At 46.7% G+C, this 13,739-nt stretch overlaps 1 protein-coding gene across 6 annotated transcripts in view; it reads left to right on the top strand.

Moving 5' to 3' along the window:
• relch (RAB11 binding and LisH domain, coiled-coil and HEAT repeat containing) overlaps window positions 1–13,739 on the top strand; it is a 142,826-nt gene that overhangs the window by 6,135 nt on the left and 122,952 nt on the right. The window lies entirely within an intron of this gene.

The following is a 13,739-nucleotide window of genomic DNA, read 5'->3' as shown; positions in this document are numbered from 1 at the left end:
TTGCACTACTTGCTGTTGCAGTTATCCAGCAATCTGATTCAGTGTGTTTACAAAAGGGGTGTTGGGGTGGAGAGAGAGAAAATAACTGTTGTGGAAAGCCTCTCTCCAAAAAGTCTCTCCCCTTCCAAAAACAATGAAATATCTGTTCCAACTGGAGATGGTTCTATTAGCGCAAGTCTGCAGATCTGCCCCTCGGGCTCTTGATTAGAAAAAAAACCTACTTGGCTGAAGAGCTGGTCTGTGAGCAGCTCCACTGATGTGGCTGTGAATCAGTACTATTGCCTATCCTGGTGCTCAAACAGAAGTCAAAGACTAAACTAACTGCAGACACGAGTTGCTTGAGCATTTGGTGTAATTAAAAGTAATGAAGGATTGCTAGCATACCTATAAAGCAATGATTGGAAAATATTCGCTTACTAATTACTTTGGCCATACCTCCCAAACCCTCGACCTCCACCACCTAGAAGGACGAGGGCAGCAGGCGCACCATCATAGGCAGTCCCTCGGAATCGAGGAAGACTTGCTTCCACTCCCTAAGTGAGTTCTTTGATGGCTGAACAGTCCGATACGAGAGCCACAGACCCTGTGACAGGTTGGACAGATATTCGTCGAGGGAAGGGATCGGTGGGGTTGGTTTGCCGCGCGCTCCTTCCGCTGCCTGCGCTTGGCCACTTTGCGCTGAGACTCGAAGAGCTCAACGCCCTCCCGGATGCACTTTCTCCACCTCACCATCACCTCCACGTTCCCCTCCGAGTCACCCACACCATCCTGACTTGGAAATATGTCGGCCGTTCCTTCACCATCGCTGGATCAAAATCCTGGAACTCCCTCCCTAACAGCACTGTTGGAGCACCTTCACCACACGGACTGCAGCGGTTCAAGAAGACGGCTCACCACCACCTTCTCGAGGGCCAATTAGGGATGGGCAATAAATGCCGGCCTTGCCAGCGATGCCCACATCCCTGGAATGAATTTTTTAAAAATTAAGAATGTTTAGGGGCTTGTTACTGGAGTATTCTGCACATTAAATGTACGCTTGGGGTGTGGGCATTCCATTCAGTGCCTTTTTCTCCCAATACATGCTTTTTAAAATAAAAAAGTCCCATGAAACCTATTTGTAGAAGTTGCATATTATTCCCATCTAAATACACAACATGCTGTAATGCATATTTGCCTTTTAGAAATAGAACATTTTTTTCTAATCTGTTCTTGATGGCCAGAAAGAAAGGAGCACTGAATCAAATCTCAAGTTGTCTGCAAATTCTCGATTAGTTTTACATTTCCCACTCCAGGGACTTGAGTGCAAAAATCTAGGCTGACCCTCCCAGTGCAGTACAGGGAGGGTGCTGCACTGTTGAAGGTGCCGTCTTTAAATGAGATGCTAAACTGAGGCCTTGTCTGCCCCCTCAGGTTGTCATAAAAGATCCCACAACACTATTTGAAGAAGAGCAGGGGAGTTATCCCCGGTGAGCTGAGGCCAATATTTATCCCTCAATCAGCATCACTAATAACAGATTATTTGGTCATTAGCACATTGCTGTTTGTGGAAGCTTGCTGTGTGGAAATTGGCTGCCGCGTTTCCTACATAACAACAGTGACTACATTTCAAAAAGTACTTCATTGGCTGTAAAGCACTTTAGGATGTCGTGAGCTCGTGAAAGGTGCTGTATAAATGTAAGTCTTTCAGCGAAAGGCTGCCTGCTATTCAAACTGACTGCAGTGTTGGATCGCTGCATCTAGTATCGCTAATCAATCAAACCATGTCTCTGTCTTTTGATTATTGCAGTATTAATTACTTCCTACTATCGCTTCTTCCTTTGAATTTTCTCCTTTTAGACCTTCCTCTGATGGATATTTGCTTATTCTTCAGTAAATAGTGGCGACATCTCTGTGGCATGTTGTCTGCGGTTGAGTAAGTTGCATCCTGATCGAACAATTTGGTGAGGGGGAGGCATCACGGCTGAGTCAAACCCTGTTCACTCCCACACTTACAGCCAATAGCTGCCAAGTTATGAACAGCAGCAATTACCCTGGTTGTGGCACCTGTTTTACCTGTTCCCATCTCTAGAACCTAGACCCAGCTACGTAACACTGCAGTCTGTTTGTAGACTAGAAAAATAAGCCCTGATCATTGCAGGTTCAAGAAAATTGTGTGCAGATTTTCGCAAGTGAAAGAACAACATTTTTCAATGGACCTGGGCAAATGATGCAGGTCTGCTGCCAGTGGGGACCAGGGATTGAACATGTCTACTGGGGGAGCGCTGCACTGTCGGAGGGGGGCAGTACTGGGGGAGCGCCGCACTGTCGAAGGTGCCGTCTTTCAGCTGAGACGTTAAACCGAGGCTCCGTCTGCTTTCTCGAGTGGACGATGAAGATCCCACGGCAACATTTCAAAGAACAACAGGGGAGTTATCTCCTGGCAAATATTTATCCCTTGATCAACATCACTAAACAGCAGATGATCTGGTCATTATCACATTGCTGTTTGCGGGAGCTTGCTGTGCACAAATTGGCTACTGCGTTTCCCACATTACAACAGTGACCACACTTCAAAATGTACCTCATTGGGTGTAAGGCACTTTGGGACATCCCGGTGGTCGTTAAAGGCTCTATATAAATGCAAGTCTTTACTCTGCATTTTCCCATTGAGTCATCGGGGGGGAGGGGGGCAGAAAAGAGTAGGAAGGCTCAATAGTGCTTTTATTATTCAATTTGTGGCACTGACTTCCATTGTTGCAGACTTCTGCTGAACTTTCAATCGCACCTGTGCAATTCAAAGATGCTGTTGCCAGCACACATTGTCACTTTTACCCTGTATTACATATGATAAACAGTAGCTCTGATATTCTGCAGCTGTAGTAACCGACATGCTGACTGTGCTTCTAGGAAAATCAGCTGTTTGAAAAAATCATGATCATGACATAAATGAGCTGCTTAGATTGTTCCTCTAAAGAGCCGACGCAGACTCGTTGGACCAAAATGCCTCCTTCTGTGTTGTGGTATTCTATGATTTTATTCAACAATATCCTGGTTTTTAAATCACCTAAGACACAGCGTCCTTTGATTCATGACTACGAACTCGAGGGTAAAGTGCCATTAGTTTTGATAAATAATATGTAAAGCAATATCTAACACGAGAAATTCTGTGGGATACAGTTGTTTAGTGCTAACAGTATTGGACTAGCAACCCTAATATTTTGTGAGCCAACGCTCGGGATAGTGGCCATGATGGCTGCGAGCTTGTAATATAAAACACCCAACTGCTCACTAATGGAGGGAAGGAACCTGCCCTGTGATGGGTTCTTAATGCCCTCAAGGCAAGTAAGGATGGGCAGTATTTACTGCCTTTTCAGTGTCGTCGAAATCCCAGGAACTCATATTAAATGGATAAATTTGAGTTCCATCTTCATTCCAAAGGTTGTGGCAGTCCTGCAGTTCTACACTTTTGATGGCTACCACCTAGAAGGACCAAGGCAGCAGGCACATGGGAACACCATCGCCTCCAAATTCCCCTCCCAAGTCTCTCCATCCTGACTTGGGAATATATCGCCGATCCTTCATCACTGCTGGGTCAAAATCCTGCAACTCGCTCCCTAACCGCAATGTGGGAGAGCTTCACCACACGGGACTGCAGCGGTTTAAGGCGGCGGCTCACTACCACCTTCTCAAAGGGCGATTAGGGATGGGCAATAATGCCGGCCTTGCCAGCGATGCCCACATCCTGTGAATGAATGGGGGGGGTGGGGGAATTATGTCAGGCTGAAGAAAATTGTGAACTGCTCTTTGCAAAAAGTGAAAGAGTACAATTATTCACTGGTCTCGGGCAGTTGTGTCTGGGATTTTTTTGTTTTAGAATGGGTGTGTTGTCTTGGTTCCTGTAGGTTTGTTTACGCAGCAAATACTAATCTCGCATATCAATTGCATGATTGTTGATTTCCGATTGCTTAACTTGTGGAGAACAAATTGTTGGCTATAATTTTATCTCCAGAATGGCGTTGCTCTAGTGCAGAGACCTTCACTTTTTTTTTTAGAGATTATCAACAGGGGTTGTATTTTTACAGATCCAAGTGTTGGAAAATTCACAGCTTAACAATTTATTAGTTTTATCACCAGATCATGCGTAGTTTTTCCAGAATGCACAAACACACTATTAGCTGTTTGGTAACTCCTGTGCACAATAGTGCTCTCCTTCCTCATGTCTGGCCATCAAATTGCAACTATTGGTACAAGTGATATTGCAGGTCCTGGACTATCTCGCATCACATTTGAAATACCACCTAATGGTTGCACGAGTGTGAAGCTGTGAGAGTTCTGAAAGTGTAGTTCTCATTTTATTTATTTAGACAGAGACAAACTCTCTAATATATGGTAATGTTTTGTCTCTCCTTTTGTGGAAAAGAAAAGAAAGACTTGCATTTCTCGAGCGGGTTTCACGACCTAATGTCCCAAAGTGCTCTACAGCCAGTGAAGTACTTTCTGGAAGTGTGGTCACTGTTGTAATGTGGGAAACGCGGCAGTCAATTAGCGCACAGCAAGCTCCCACAAACAGCAATGTGATAATGAGCAGATAATCTGTTTCAGTGATGTTGATTGAGGGATAAATATTGGCCCCAGGACACCGGGGATAACTCCCCTGCTCTTCGAAAGAGTGCTGTGGGATCTTTTATGTCCACCCGAGAGAGCAGACGGGGCCTCGGTTTAATGTCTCCTCCAAAAGACGGCACCTCCGACAGTGCAGCGCTCCCTCAGTATTGCTCTGGAGTGCCAGCTTAGATGAAAGAACTGTTAAGTTCAACAATCTCAGATGAGCTCACCAAGGTAGAACATTCATACTTAAAGGTGAATAAAGTCTCTGTTTCAAAATACAAAACTTTAAAGTTTTTACTCTATCAAAATAATTGAAGGTCACAGTACGAGGGGAATGGCTTGTGCCTTGTTTATATTGGCTCCCTTTGGCAAATTGTAATGTTTCACTTTGGGAGGCATGGTGTGATTTACAAAACAAAATTTCTCTTTGCTGCCTGTCCCTCTGATTCAGTTGGTGTATATATTTTATTTGCATGGGTAAGCAGTGTTGCTTTGGCAACACAAAGGTTACTGGGAAACTAATGGAAGGTAATCTGCAGTTGTTTCCAACTGCAGTCTCTCTGAATTTGACAGATATCATACCCAATTGTTTAATAATCGTGCTTACATAATATAATTTAGTCTGTCTTTATACGACTGGTGATAGCATACACCAAGTTTGTTCCTGGTGATAAAAGGAGACTGTTAATAGGACAAACTGTATAACGGCCCTTTGTTGGTTTTTAGTACCACGGGAAAAGTCGATAACAGGATGTCTAGTTTGGCTCTCCATTCAATGGACTCCCTGAGATGCCAAGTGGAGAAATGAGGTGCCTCCCACCACAGATCTCAGTGGGCCGGTCGATGTGAGGTGTTCCAGGGTCTAGGACTCAGGGCCACATCCGCACTTCGGGCCGTCCCTCGCCTTCCACATGTGGAGCAGGTGGTTGCAGCGTCCGTGCCCTGTGTGGATTGGGTCGAGCACTCGCTGCCCATCAAGAAATGCTTAAATATTCCGTTGCAGATCAGCATTTTTCTCTTGGGTGAAAATTAAATAACTAAGTTTGCATGTTGTGTAGTGTGGTGAAATGCACCTCCACAATTGGCTGCATGGTGTATCTGATCATCATAAACATCCCACCACATGGGGACTGGGTGCTCTTGCACATGGAATCGAAAGATTAAAGAAGCGGTCATCCCAGGCTAGTCTTGTGCACCTTCCTGAGGCTAGCTAGTAAGTGGCAGAGATTTGGATGTCAATATCCATCTTGTTGCTTTGGCCAGAGTTGGTGTTTTTTTTCCATTCGTGCGTGGGATGTGGGCGTCGCTGGCAAGGCCGGCATTTATTGCCCATCCCTAATTGCCCCTTGAGAAGGTGGTGGTGAGCCGCCTTCTCGAACCGCTGCAGACCGTGTGGTGAAGGTGCTCACACAGTGCTGGTCGGGAGGGAGTTCCAGGATTGTGACCCAGCGACGATGAAGGAACGGCCGATATATTTCCAAGTCAGGATGGTGTGTGACTCGGAGGTGGTAATTTGGGCACCACGCTAATTTCAACTTAGTTGCAAATTATGGAGTTTAGGAGCCCCAGGAGTAGGGCATTCAGTCTCTGGAGCCAGTCCTGCCATTCTATTGGATTGTGGCTAATCTGTACCTCCGCTCCATTAACCCATCTTTTCTCCATATCCCTTGATGCCAAATAAAACTCTAATGATTGCAGTCTTTAATTTTTTTGGGGGAGGGGGGAGGGGGGGAAAGGAGAAAGGAGGACCCTGTAGGTTACCACACGTCACGTGCACATCCAAGTACTTGTTAGATGTGGTGAGGGTTTCCGCCTCTACCACCCTTTCAGGCAGTGAGTTCCGCCCCAGACCCCCACTACCCTCTGGGTGAAGAAAGTTCCCCTCAAATCCCCTCTAAACCTCCTACCAATTACTTTAAATCTATGTCCCCTAGTTCTTCACCCCTCTGCGAAGTATTCTATACACCTCCAATTGATCACCCCTCAACCATCTAAACTCGAGGGAATACAAACCAAATTTCTGCGATCTGTCTTCATACTTTAACCCGCTAATCCCCAGTATCGTTTGGTGAATCTGCACTGCACCCTTTCGAAAGCCAGTATAATTTCCTGAGGTGGTGTTCAAAACTGAGTGTGCACTGCTTTAGATAGTGCCTGGCATAGGCTCTACAACTTCTCACTTTTGTATTATAACCCCCTTGAGATAAAGGCCTTTCTGATTGCTTTCAGTAGTTTTGTATTCATGGACGCTTATAGAATTAAGTAAAATATGTGGTGCAGAAACGGGCCATTCAAGTTATTATTTAAATGGAGAAAAAGAGGGGGACCTGGGGGTACTTGTGCATGAAACACAAAAGGATAGTATGCAGGTACTGCAAGTGATCAGGAAGGCCAATGGTATCTTGGCCTTTATTGCAAAGGGGATGGAGTATAAAAGCAGGGAAGTCTTGCTACAGTTATATAGGGTATTGGTGAGGCCACACCTGGAATACTGCGTGCAGTTTTGGTTTCCATATTTACGAAAGCATATACTTTGGAGGCAGTTCAGAGAAGGTTCACTAGGTTGATTCCGGAGATGAGGGAGTTGATTTTTGAGGAAAGGTTGAGTGAGTTGGGCCTCTACTCATTGGAATTCAGAAGAATGAGAGGTGATCTTATCGAAACGTATAAGATTATGAAGGGGCTTGACAGGGTGGATATAGAGAGGATGTTTCCACTGATAATGGGGAGACTAGAACTAGGGGGCATAATCTTAGAATAAGGGGCCACCCATTTAAAACTGAGATGAGAAATTTCTGCTGAGTTGTGGATCTGTGGAATTCGCTGCCTCAGAGAGCTGTGGAGGCTCGGACATTGAATAAATTTAAGAAAAAAATAGACAGTTTCTTAACCGATAAGGGAATTAGGGGTTATGGGGAGCGGGCAGGGAAGTGGATCTGAGTCCATGATCGGATCAGCCATGATCGTATTAAATGGCGGAGCAGGCTCGAGGGGCCGTATGGCCTACTCCTGCTCCTATTTCTTATGTTCAGCCCTATGCTGATGTTTATACTCCACACCAGTATCCTCCCATTCTGTCTAACTCATCTCGGCCTATCGGTCTATTTTCTCTTGTGTACTCGTCCAATTACCTTTTGAAAGCATCTAAACTATTTGCCTGAACCTCTCCCTGTGGTAGCGAGTTCCACATTCTAACCACTGAGTAAAGATATTTCTCCTTGCTTCCTTATTAAATTTATTAGTAACTAATGTATTTTGTCTCGATTTGAAACTTTTTCTCCACATTTAGCCTATCCAGTCTATTAATTTTTAAAGACCTCTATCAGATCACCTCCAAGTCTTGTCTTTTCTGAAGAGCGAAGCCCCGACCTATTTAATCTTTCCCGATAGCTGTAATCTTTCGGTCCTGGTACCAGCCTTGTAAAATGTTTTTGTCGCTTTCTCCAGTACTTGCATCCCTTTGTTCCTGCACAACGTCCACCATAAAGAAAATACTTTGTTTTTCTTGGGTGTCGAGTGGATGAATAGATCAAACAGCCCCATATTGCACACCATCTGCCATGGCTTTGCTCGCACAATTAGTTTGTCTGCGTTCCTTTGTAGCTTCCTGCTGCCATCTGCACAGCTAACCATGCCTCCTAACTTGGTGTCATCTGCAAACTTGGAAAACCTACCCTCTATTCCTTCATCCAAGTCATTGACATATACAGTGAAAAGCTGTGGTCCCCGTACAAATCATTGGGGAATGACGCTGCCAATCGGAGAATGTTCTTTTCGTCCCTACTCTGTCTCCGAGGAGAGACCTCATTGAGGTGTATAAAATTATGAGGGGCCGAGATGTGGATAGAAAGGGCCTAATTCCCTTAGCAGAGGGATCAACAACCGGAGGGCATAAATTTAAAGTAATTGGTAGATGGTTTAGAGGGGATATGAGGGGAAATTTCTTCACCAGAGGGTGGTGAGGGTTTGGAACTCACTGCCTGAAAGGGTGGTAGAGGCAGAATCCTCACCGCATTTAAAAAGTACTTGGATGTGCACTTGGAAGTGCCGTAACCTACAGGGCTACGGACCGAGAGCCAGAAAGTGGGATTAGGCTGGATAGCCTCTTGTTGGCCAGCATGGACACGATGGGCTGAAATGGCCTCCTACTATGTTGTAAACTTCTATGATTCAATGTCCATCACCGAGTGGCTCGGTAGCACCACTACTGACCGAGCTGGCCGAGTCCTGAAGGACATAGCTGCCGGACTGGGCCTGCAGCAGGTGGTGAATTAACACGAGGAAAAAACCTACTTGGCCTCATCTTCACCAATCTACCTGTCGCAAATGTATCTGTCCATGAACGCAATGGTAGCAGTGACCACCGCACAGTCATTGTGGCGACGAATTCCTGTCTTCACACCGAGGGCACCATCCATGGGGTTGTGTGGCACTACCACCGTGCTAAATGAGATGGATTTAGTACAAAACTGGGCATCCATGAGGTGCTGTGGGGCAGCAGCAGAATTATATTCCACCACATACTGTAACTTTATGGCCTGTATATCGCTCACTTTACCATTACCATCAAGCCAGGGGACCAACCCTGGTTCAATAAGGAGTGTAGAAGAGCATGCCAGGAGCAGCACCAGGCGTACCTAAAAATGAGGTGCCAAAACAGAACTACATGCATGCTAAACAGAGGAAGCATCATCATCATAGGCAGTCCCTCGAAGCGAGGATGACTTGCTTCCACGCCAAAAGAAGGATGAGTTCACAGGTGTTTCAATGAAGGACCTAATAATCCAGGTCCCGAACTACATGTCAAAGGGTGGATTTTTTTTAACGTGTGGTGGCTGTTGGACACAAGCCACCACACGGGCTTGACAGAGCTAGGTTTTGGTCCAGTGGCAAGGATTATTCAAGACGGCTGGAGACCTGCTCTGCTGCACAGGCCTAGTGCGCACACATGTCACAACATGGAGGCCCCTGCGTGAGGACACCAGCGGCAGGTCGGGGCCATAAAAGAAGCGGCGAGCGGCGGCCCATGGGCAGCGTGGAGGCCACTCCAGGGTACAGCATGTGCTGGTGCAGGAGGGCGACGGCAGCCAAGAGTGACATCGAGGACCAGGTCGGTGATTGGAGGTGGGCAGGTACAGCAGGAGCGGCGAGGTCGGGGCAAAGCAGCGGCGAGAGATTGTAGAGGGACTTGATCGGGGCCCAGGGGCAGCACGGGCCACCCACACTGCGATATGTGTACTGAGGAAGCATCATGCTATAGACAGGGCTAAGCGATTCCCATAATCAACAGATCCGATCAAAGCTCTGCAGTCCTTCCACATCCAGTCGTGAATGATGGTGGACCATTAAACAACTAACAGAAGGCAAAGACTCCATGAATATCCCCATCCTCAATGATGGCAGAGCCCAGCATACGTGCAAAATGCAAGGCTGAAGCGTTTGCAACATCTTCAGCCAGAAGTGCCAAGTGGATGATCCATATCTGCCTCCTGAGGTTCCCACCATCACATAAGCCAGTCTTAAACCAATTCGATTCACTCTACGTGATATCAAGAAACGGCTGAGCGCACTGGATACAGCAAAGGCTATGGGCCCCGACAACATCGCGGCTGTCGTGCTGAGGATTTGTGCTCCAGAACTAGCCGCGCCACTGGCCAAGCTGTTCCAGTAGTTACAACACTGGCATCTACCCCACAATGTGAGAAAACTGCCTAGGTATGTCCTGTCCACAAAAAGCAGGACAAATCCAATTCAGCCAATTACCGCCCCATCAGTCTACTCTCAATCATCAGCAAAGGGATGGGAAGTGTCGTCAACAGAGCTATCAAGTGACACTCACCAACCACCTGCTCACCGATGCCCAGTTTGGGTTCAGCCAGGACCACTCGGCTCCAGACCTCATATCAGCCCTGGTCCAAACATGGACAAAAGAGCTGAATTGGTGAGGTGAGTGTGACTGCCCTTGGCATCAAGGCAGCATTTGACTGAGTGTGACTTCAAGAAGCCCTGGTAAAATTGAAATCAATGATGATCAGTGGGAAAACTCTCCACTGGCTGGAGTCATACCTAGCACAACGCAAGATGGTTGTGGTGGTTGCAAGTCAATCATCACAGCCCCAGGACATCGCTGCAGGAATTCCGCAGTATCCTCGACCCATCCATCTTCAGCTGCTTCATCAATAACCTTCCCTCCATCATAAGGTCAGAAGTGGGGATGTTCGCTGATGATTGCATAGTGTTCAGTACAATTGGCAACTCCTCATTAATGAACCAGTCCATGCCTACATGCAGCAAGACCTGGACGACATTCAGCTTTGGGCTGATGTGTGGCGCAAATGTTACGTGCCACTTAAGTGCCAGGCAATGACCATCTCCAACAAGTGAGAGTGTAACCACCGCCCCATAACATTCAAAAGCATTACCATCACTGAATCCCTCACCATTAACCAGAAACTTAACTGGACCAGCCACATAAATACTGTGGCAACAAGAGCAGGTCAGAGGCTGGGTATTCAGCGAGTGTCTCACCACCTGACTCCCCAAAGCCTTTCCACCATCTGCAAGTCAGGAGTGTGATGGAATGCTCTCCACTTGCCTGGATGAGTGCAGCTCCAACAACACTCAAGAAGCTCGACACCATCCAGGACAAAGCAGCCCGTTTGATTGGCACCCCATCCAACACCTTAAACATTCACTCCCTCCACCACCGGCGCACCGTGGCTGCAGTGTGTAGCAACTCGCCAAGGCTTCTTCGGCAGCACCTCCCAAACCCGCGACCTCTACCACCTAGAAGGACAAGGACAAGGGCAGCAGGCGCATGGGAACACCCACCTCCACGTTCCCCTCCAAGTCACACACCATCCTGACTTGGAACTATATCGGCCGTTCCTTCATCGTCGCTGGGTCAAAATCCTGGAACTCCCTACCTAACAGCACTGTGGGAGTACCTTCACCACACGGACTGCAGCGATTCAAGAAGGCGGCTCACCACCACCTTCCCAAGGACAATTAGGGATGGGCAATAAATGTTGCCCTCGCCAGCGATGCCCACATCCTAGGAATGAATTTAGAAAAAAAAATGTCCTACCATTCACAAATCAGTGCTTGTCTCTCCTTGATCAGCTCAAATTATCCAAGTTCTCCAACAATAGAGATCAGTACCTTTCCACAACTGATGTTAAACTGACAAGTGTGTAGTTAGAGTTTCCACCTCCTTAATGGGATGACATTTGTAATTTCCAATTCATAGGCACAATTCCTGAATCTAGAGTGTGTTGGAAAATTATGACTAAAGCATCTACAGTTTTTTTCACTTCTTTCTCATACTCTGAGGAGCAGGGAGGCAAGCAGCAAGATGATTAGATTCAGTGTCAAAATACTTAACCATTTTAGTGTTTAGTGAGGATGTGTTCAAAGCAGAACAGGACATTGTCATCCTTGCGTTTGTTACCTCTGGACTTGATTGTTCCAACACACTCCTCACCAGCCTCTGACCTTGTACGCTGCGTAAACCTGAAGTTAGCCAAAACTCTGCTTCCTGTGCCCTAACTCGCATGAAGTCCTGCTCACCCATCACCACCTGTGCTCGCTGCCCCGTGTCCTAACTCGCACCGAGTTCCGCTCACCCATCACCCCCTGTGCTCTCTGACTTACGTTGGCTCCTGGTTAAGCAACGCCTCGATTTCAAAATTCTCATCCTTGTTTTCAAATCCCTCCATGGCCTCGCCTGTCCTTATCTGTAATCTCCTCCAGCCCCACAACCCTCAGATCCCTGAGTATCCCTGATTTTAAGCTCCTGAACTCCCTCCCTAAACCTCTCCGCCTTTCTACCTCTCTTTCCTCCTTTAAGACACTCCTTAAAACCTACCTCTTTGACCAAGCTTCTGCTCTAATTTCTCGTGTGGCTCGGTGCCAAATTTAGCTTGATAATGCTCCTGTGAAGTACCTTGGGATGGTTTATTGAGGTAAAGGCGCTATATAAATGCAAGTCTTTGATTTTTAGCTTTAATTCAGAATGTCACAAATGCAGACCATCTTGCATCTCTGTGCTCTTACTGTCAACATCGGTATTATATATTTTTATGTCCACTTCGACAATGGAAACTGCCAGTGTAAAATGTGTCACGTCATAGTTTCCCTTTAATGAAGGTGTTGCAGCATCATTGGTGGCCTGAAAGTTGCAATTGCAACACAACATAGGAACAGGAGGAGGCCACTCAGCCCATCGAGCCTGTTCCGCCATTCAATGAGATCATGACTAATCTGTATCTTAACTCCATCCACCCGCCTTGGCTCCATATCCTCTAATACATTTCCGATTTAAAAATTTTCAATTGAGCTGGCATCTGCTGTTGCGAAAGAGAGTTCCACCCTTTGCGTAACAGTATTTCCTTCCTTCTCTCCTGAGTGGCCTGGCTCTGGTTTTACGGTTATGTTCCCCTCGTCCAGACTCCCCAACAAGCGGGAAAATTTTCTCTCTCTCCACCTGAACAATTCCTTTCAAAATCCTTCAAAACCTCAATCACATCACCCTTAACCTTCTACATTCCCGGGAATACAAGCCCTAACCCATGGTAACATTCTGGTAAACCTATGCTGTACTCCTTCCATCTCCTTTCTACGATGCGGTGCCCAGAACTGTACACAGTACTCCAGATGGGGTCTAACCAGGCCTTTGCATAGCTGACCCATGCTGCTCCTGGGCCCAGAAGAGGCGAGGGCCCAGGGGCAGCACGGGCCAGCCCACACTGCGATATGTGTGCGCACTAGGTCCGTGCAGCAGAGCTTGGTCTCCAGTCGTCCTGGTTAATTGGCTGGTGTGCAACGGTCGCCCCAAGTTTTAAAAAAAAATCCACGCACAGGCATCTTCCACCCTTCAGGATGTAGTTCGGGATCCGGAATATTAGGTCCTTCGTTGAAACACCTGTGAACTCATCCCTTTTTGGCGTGGAAGCAAGTTATCCTCGATACGAGGGACCGCCTATGATGATGATGATGTATAGCTGCAGCAAAACTTCCTCCCCTTTATATTCTACCCTCTGATTATAAACGCTAACATCCCATTAGCCTTTTTGATTATTTTTTTTGTACCTAACTACTACATTTTAATCTCTGTGCATGGATCCCTAAATCTCTCTGGACCTCCACTGTTC

The sequence above is a fragment of the Pristiophorus japonicus genome, chromosome 5 (assembly GCF_044704955.1).
Source record: "Pristiophorus japonicus isolate sPriJap1 chromosome 5, sPriJap1.hap1, whole genome shotgun sequence".
Lineage (NCBI taxonomy): Eukaryota > Metazoa > Chordata > Chondrichthyes > Pristiophoridae > Pristiophorus > Pristiophorus japonicus.
The sequence above is the reverse complement of the archived record's forward strand: the minus strand, read 5'-3'. Positions and strand labels throughout refer to the sequence as shown.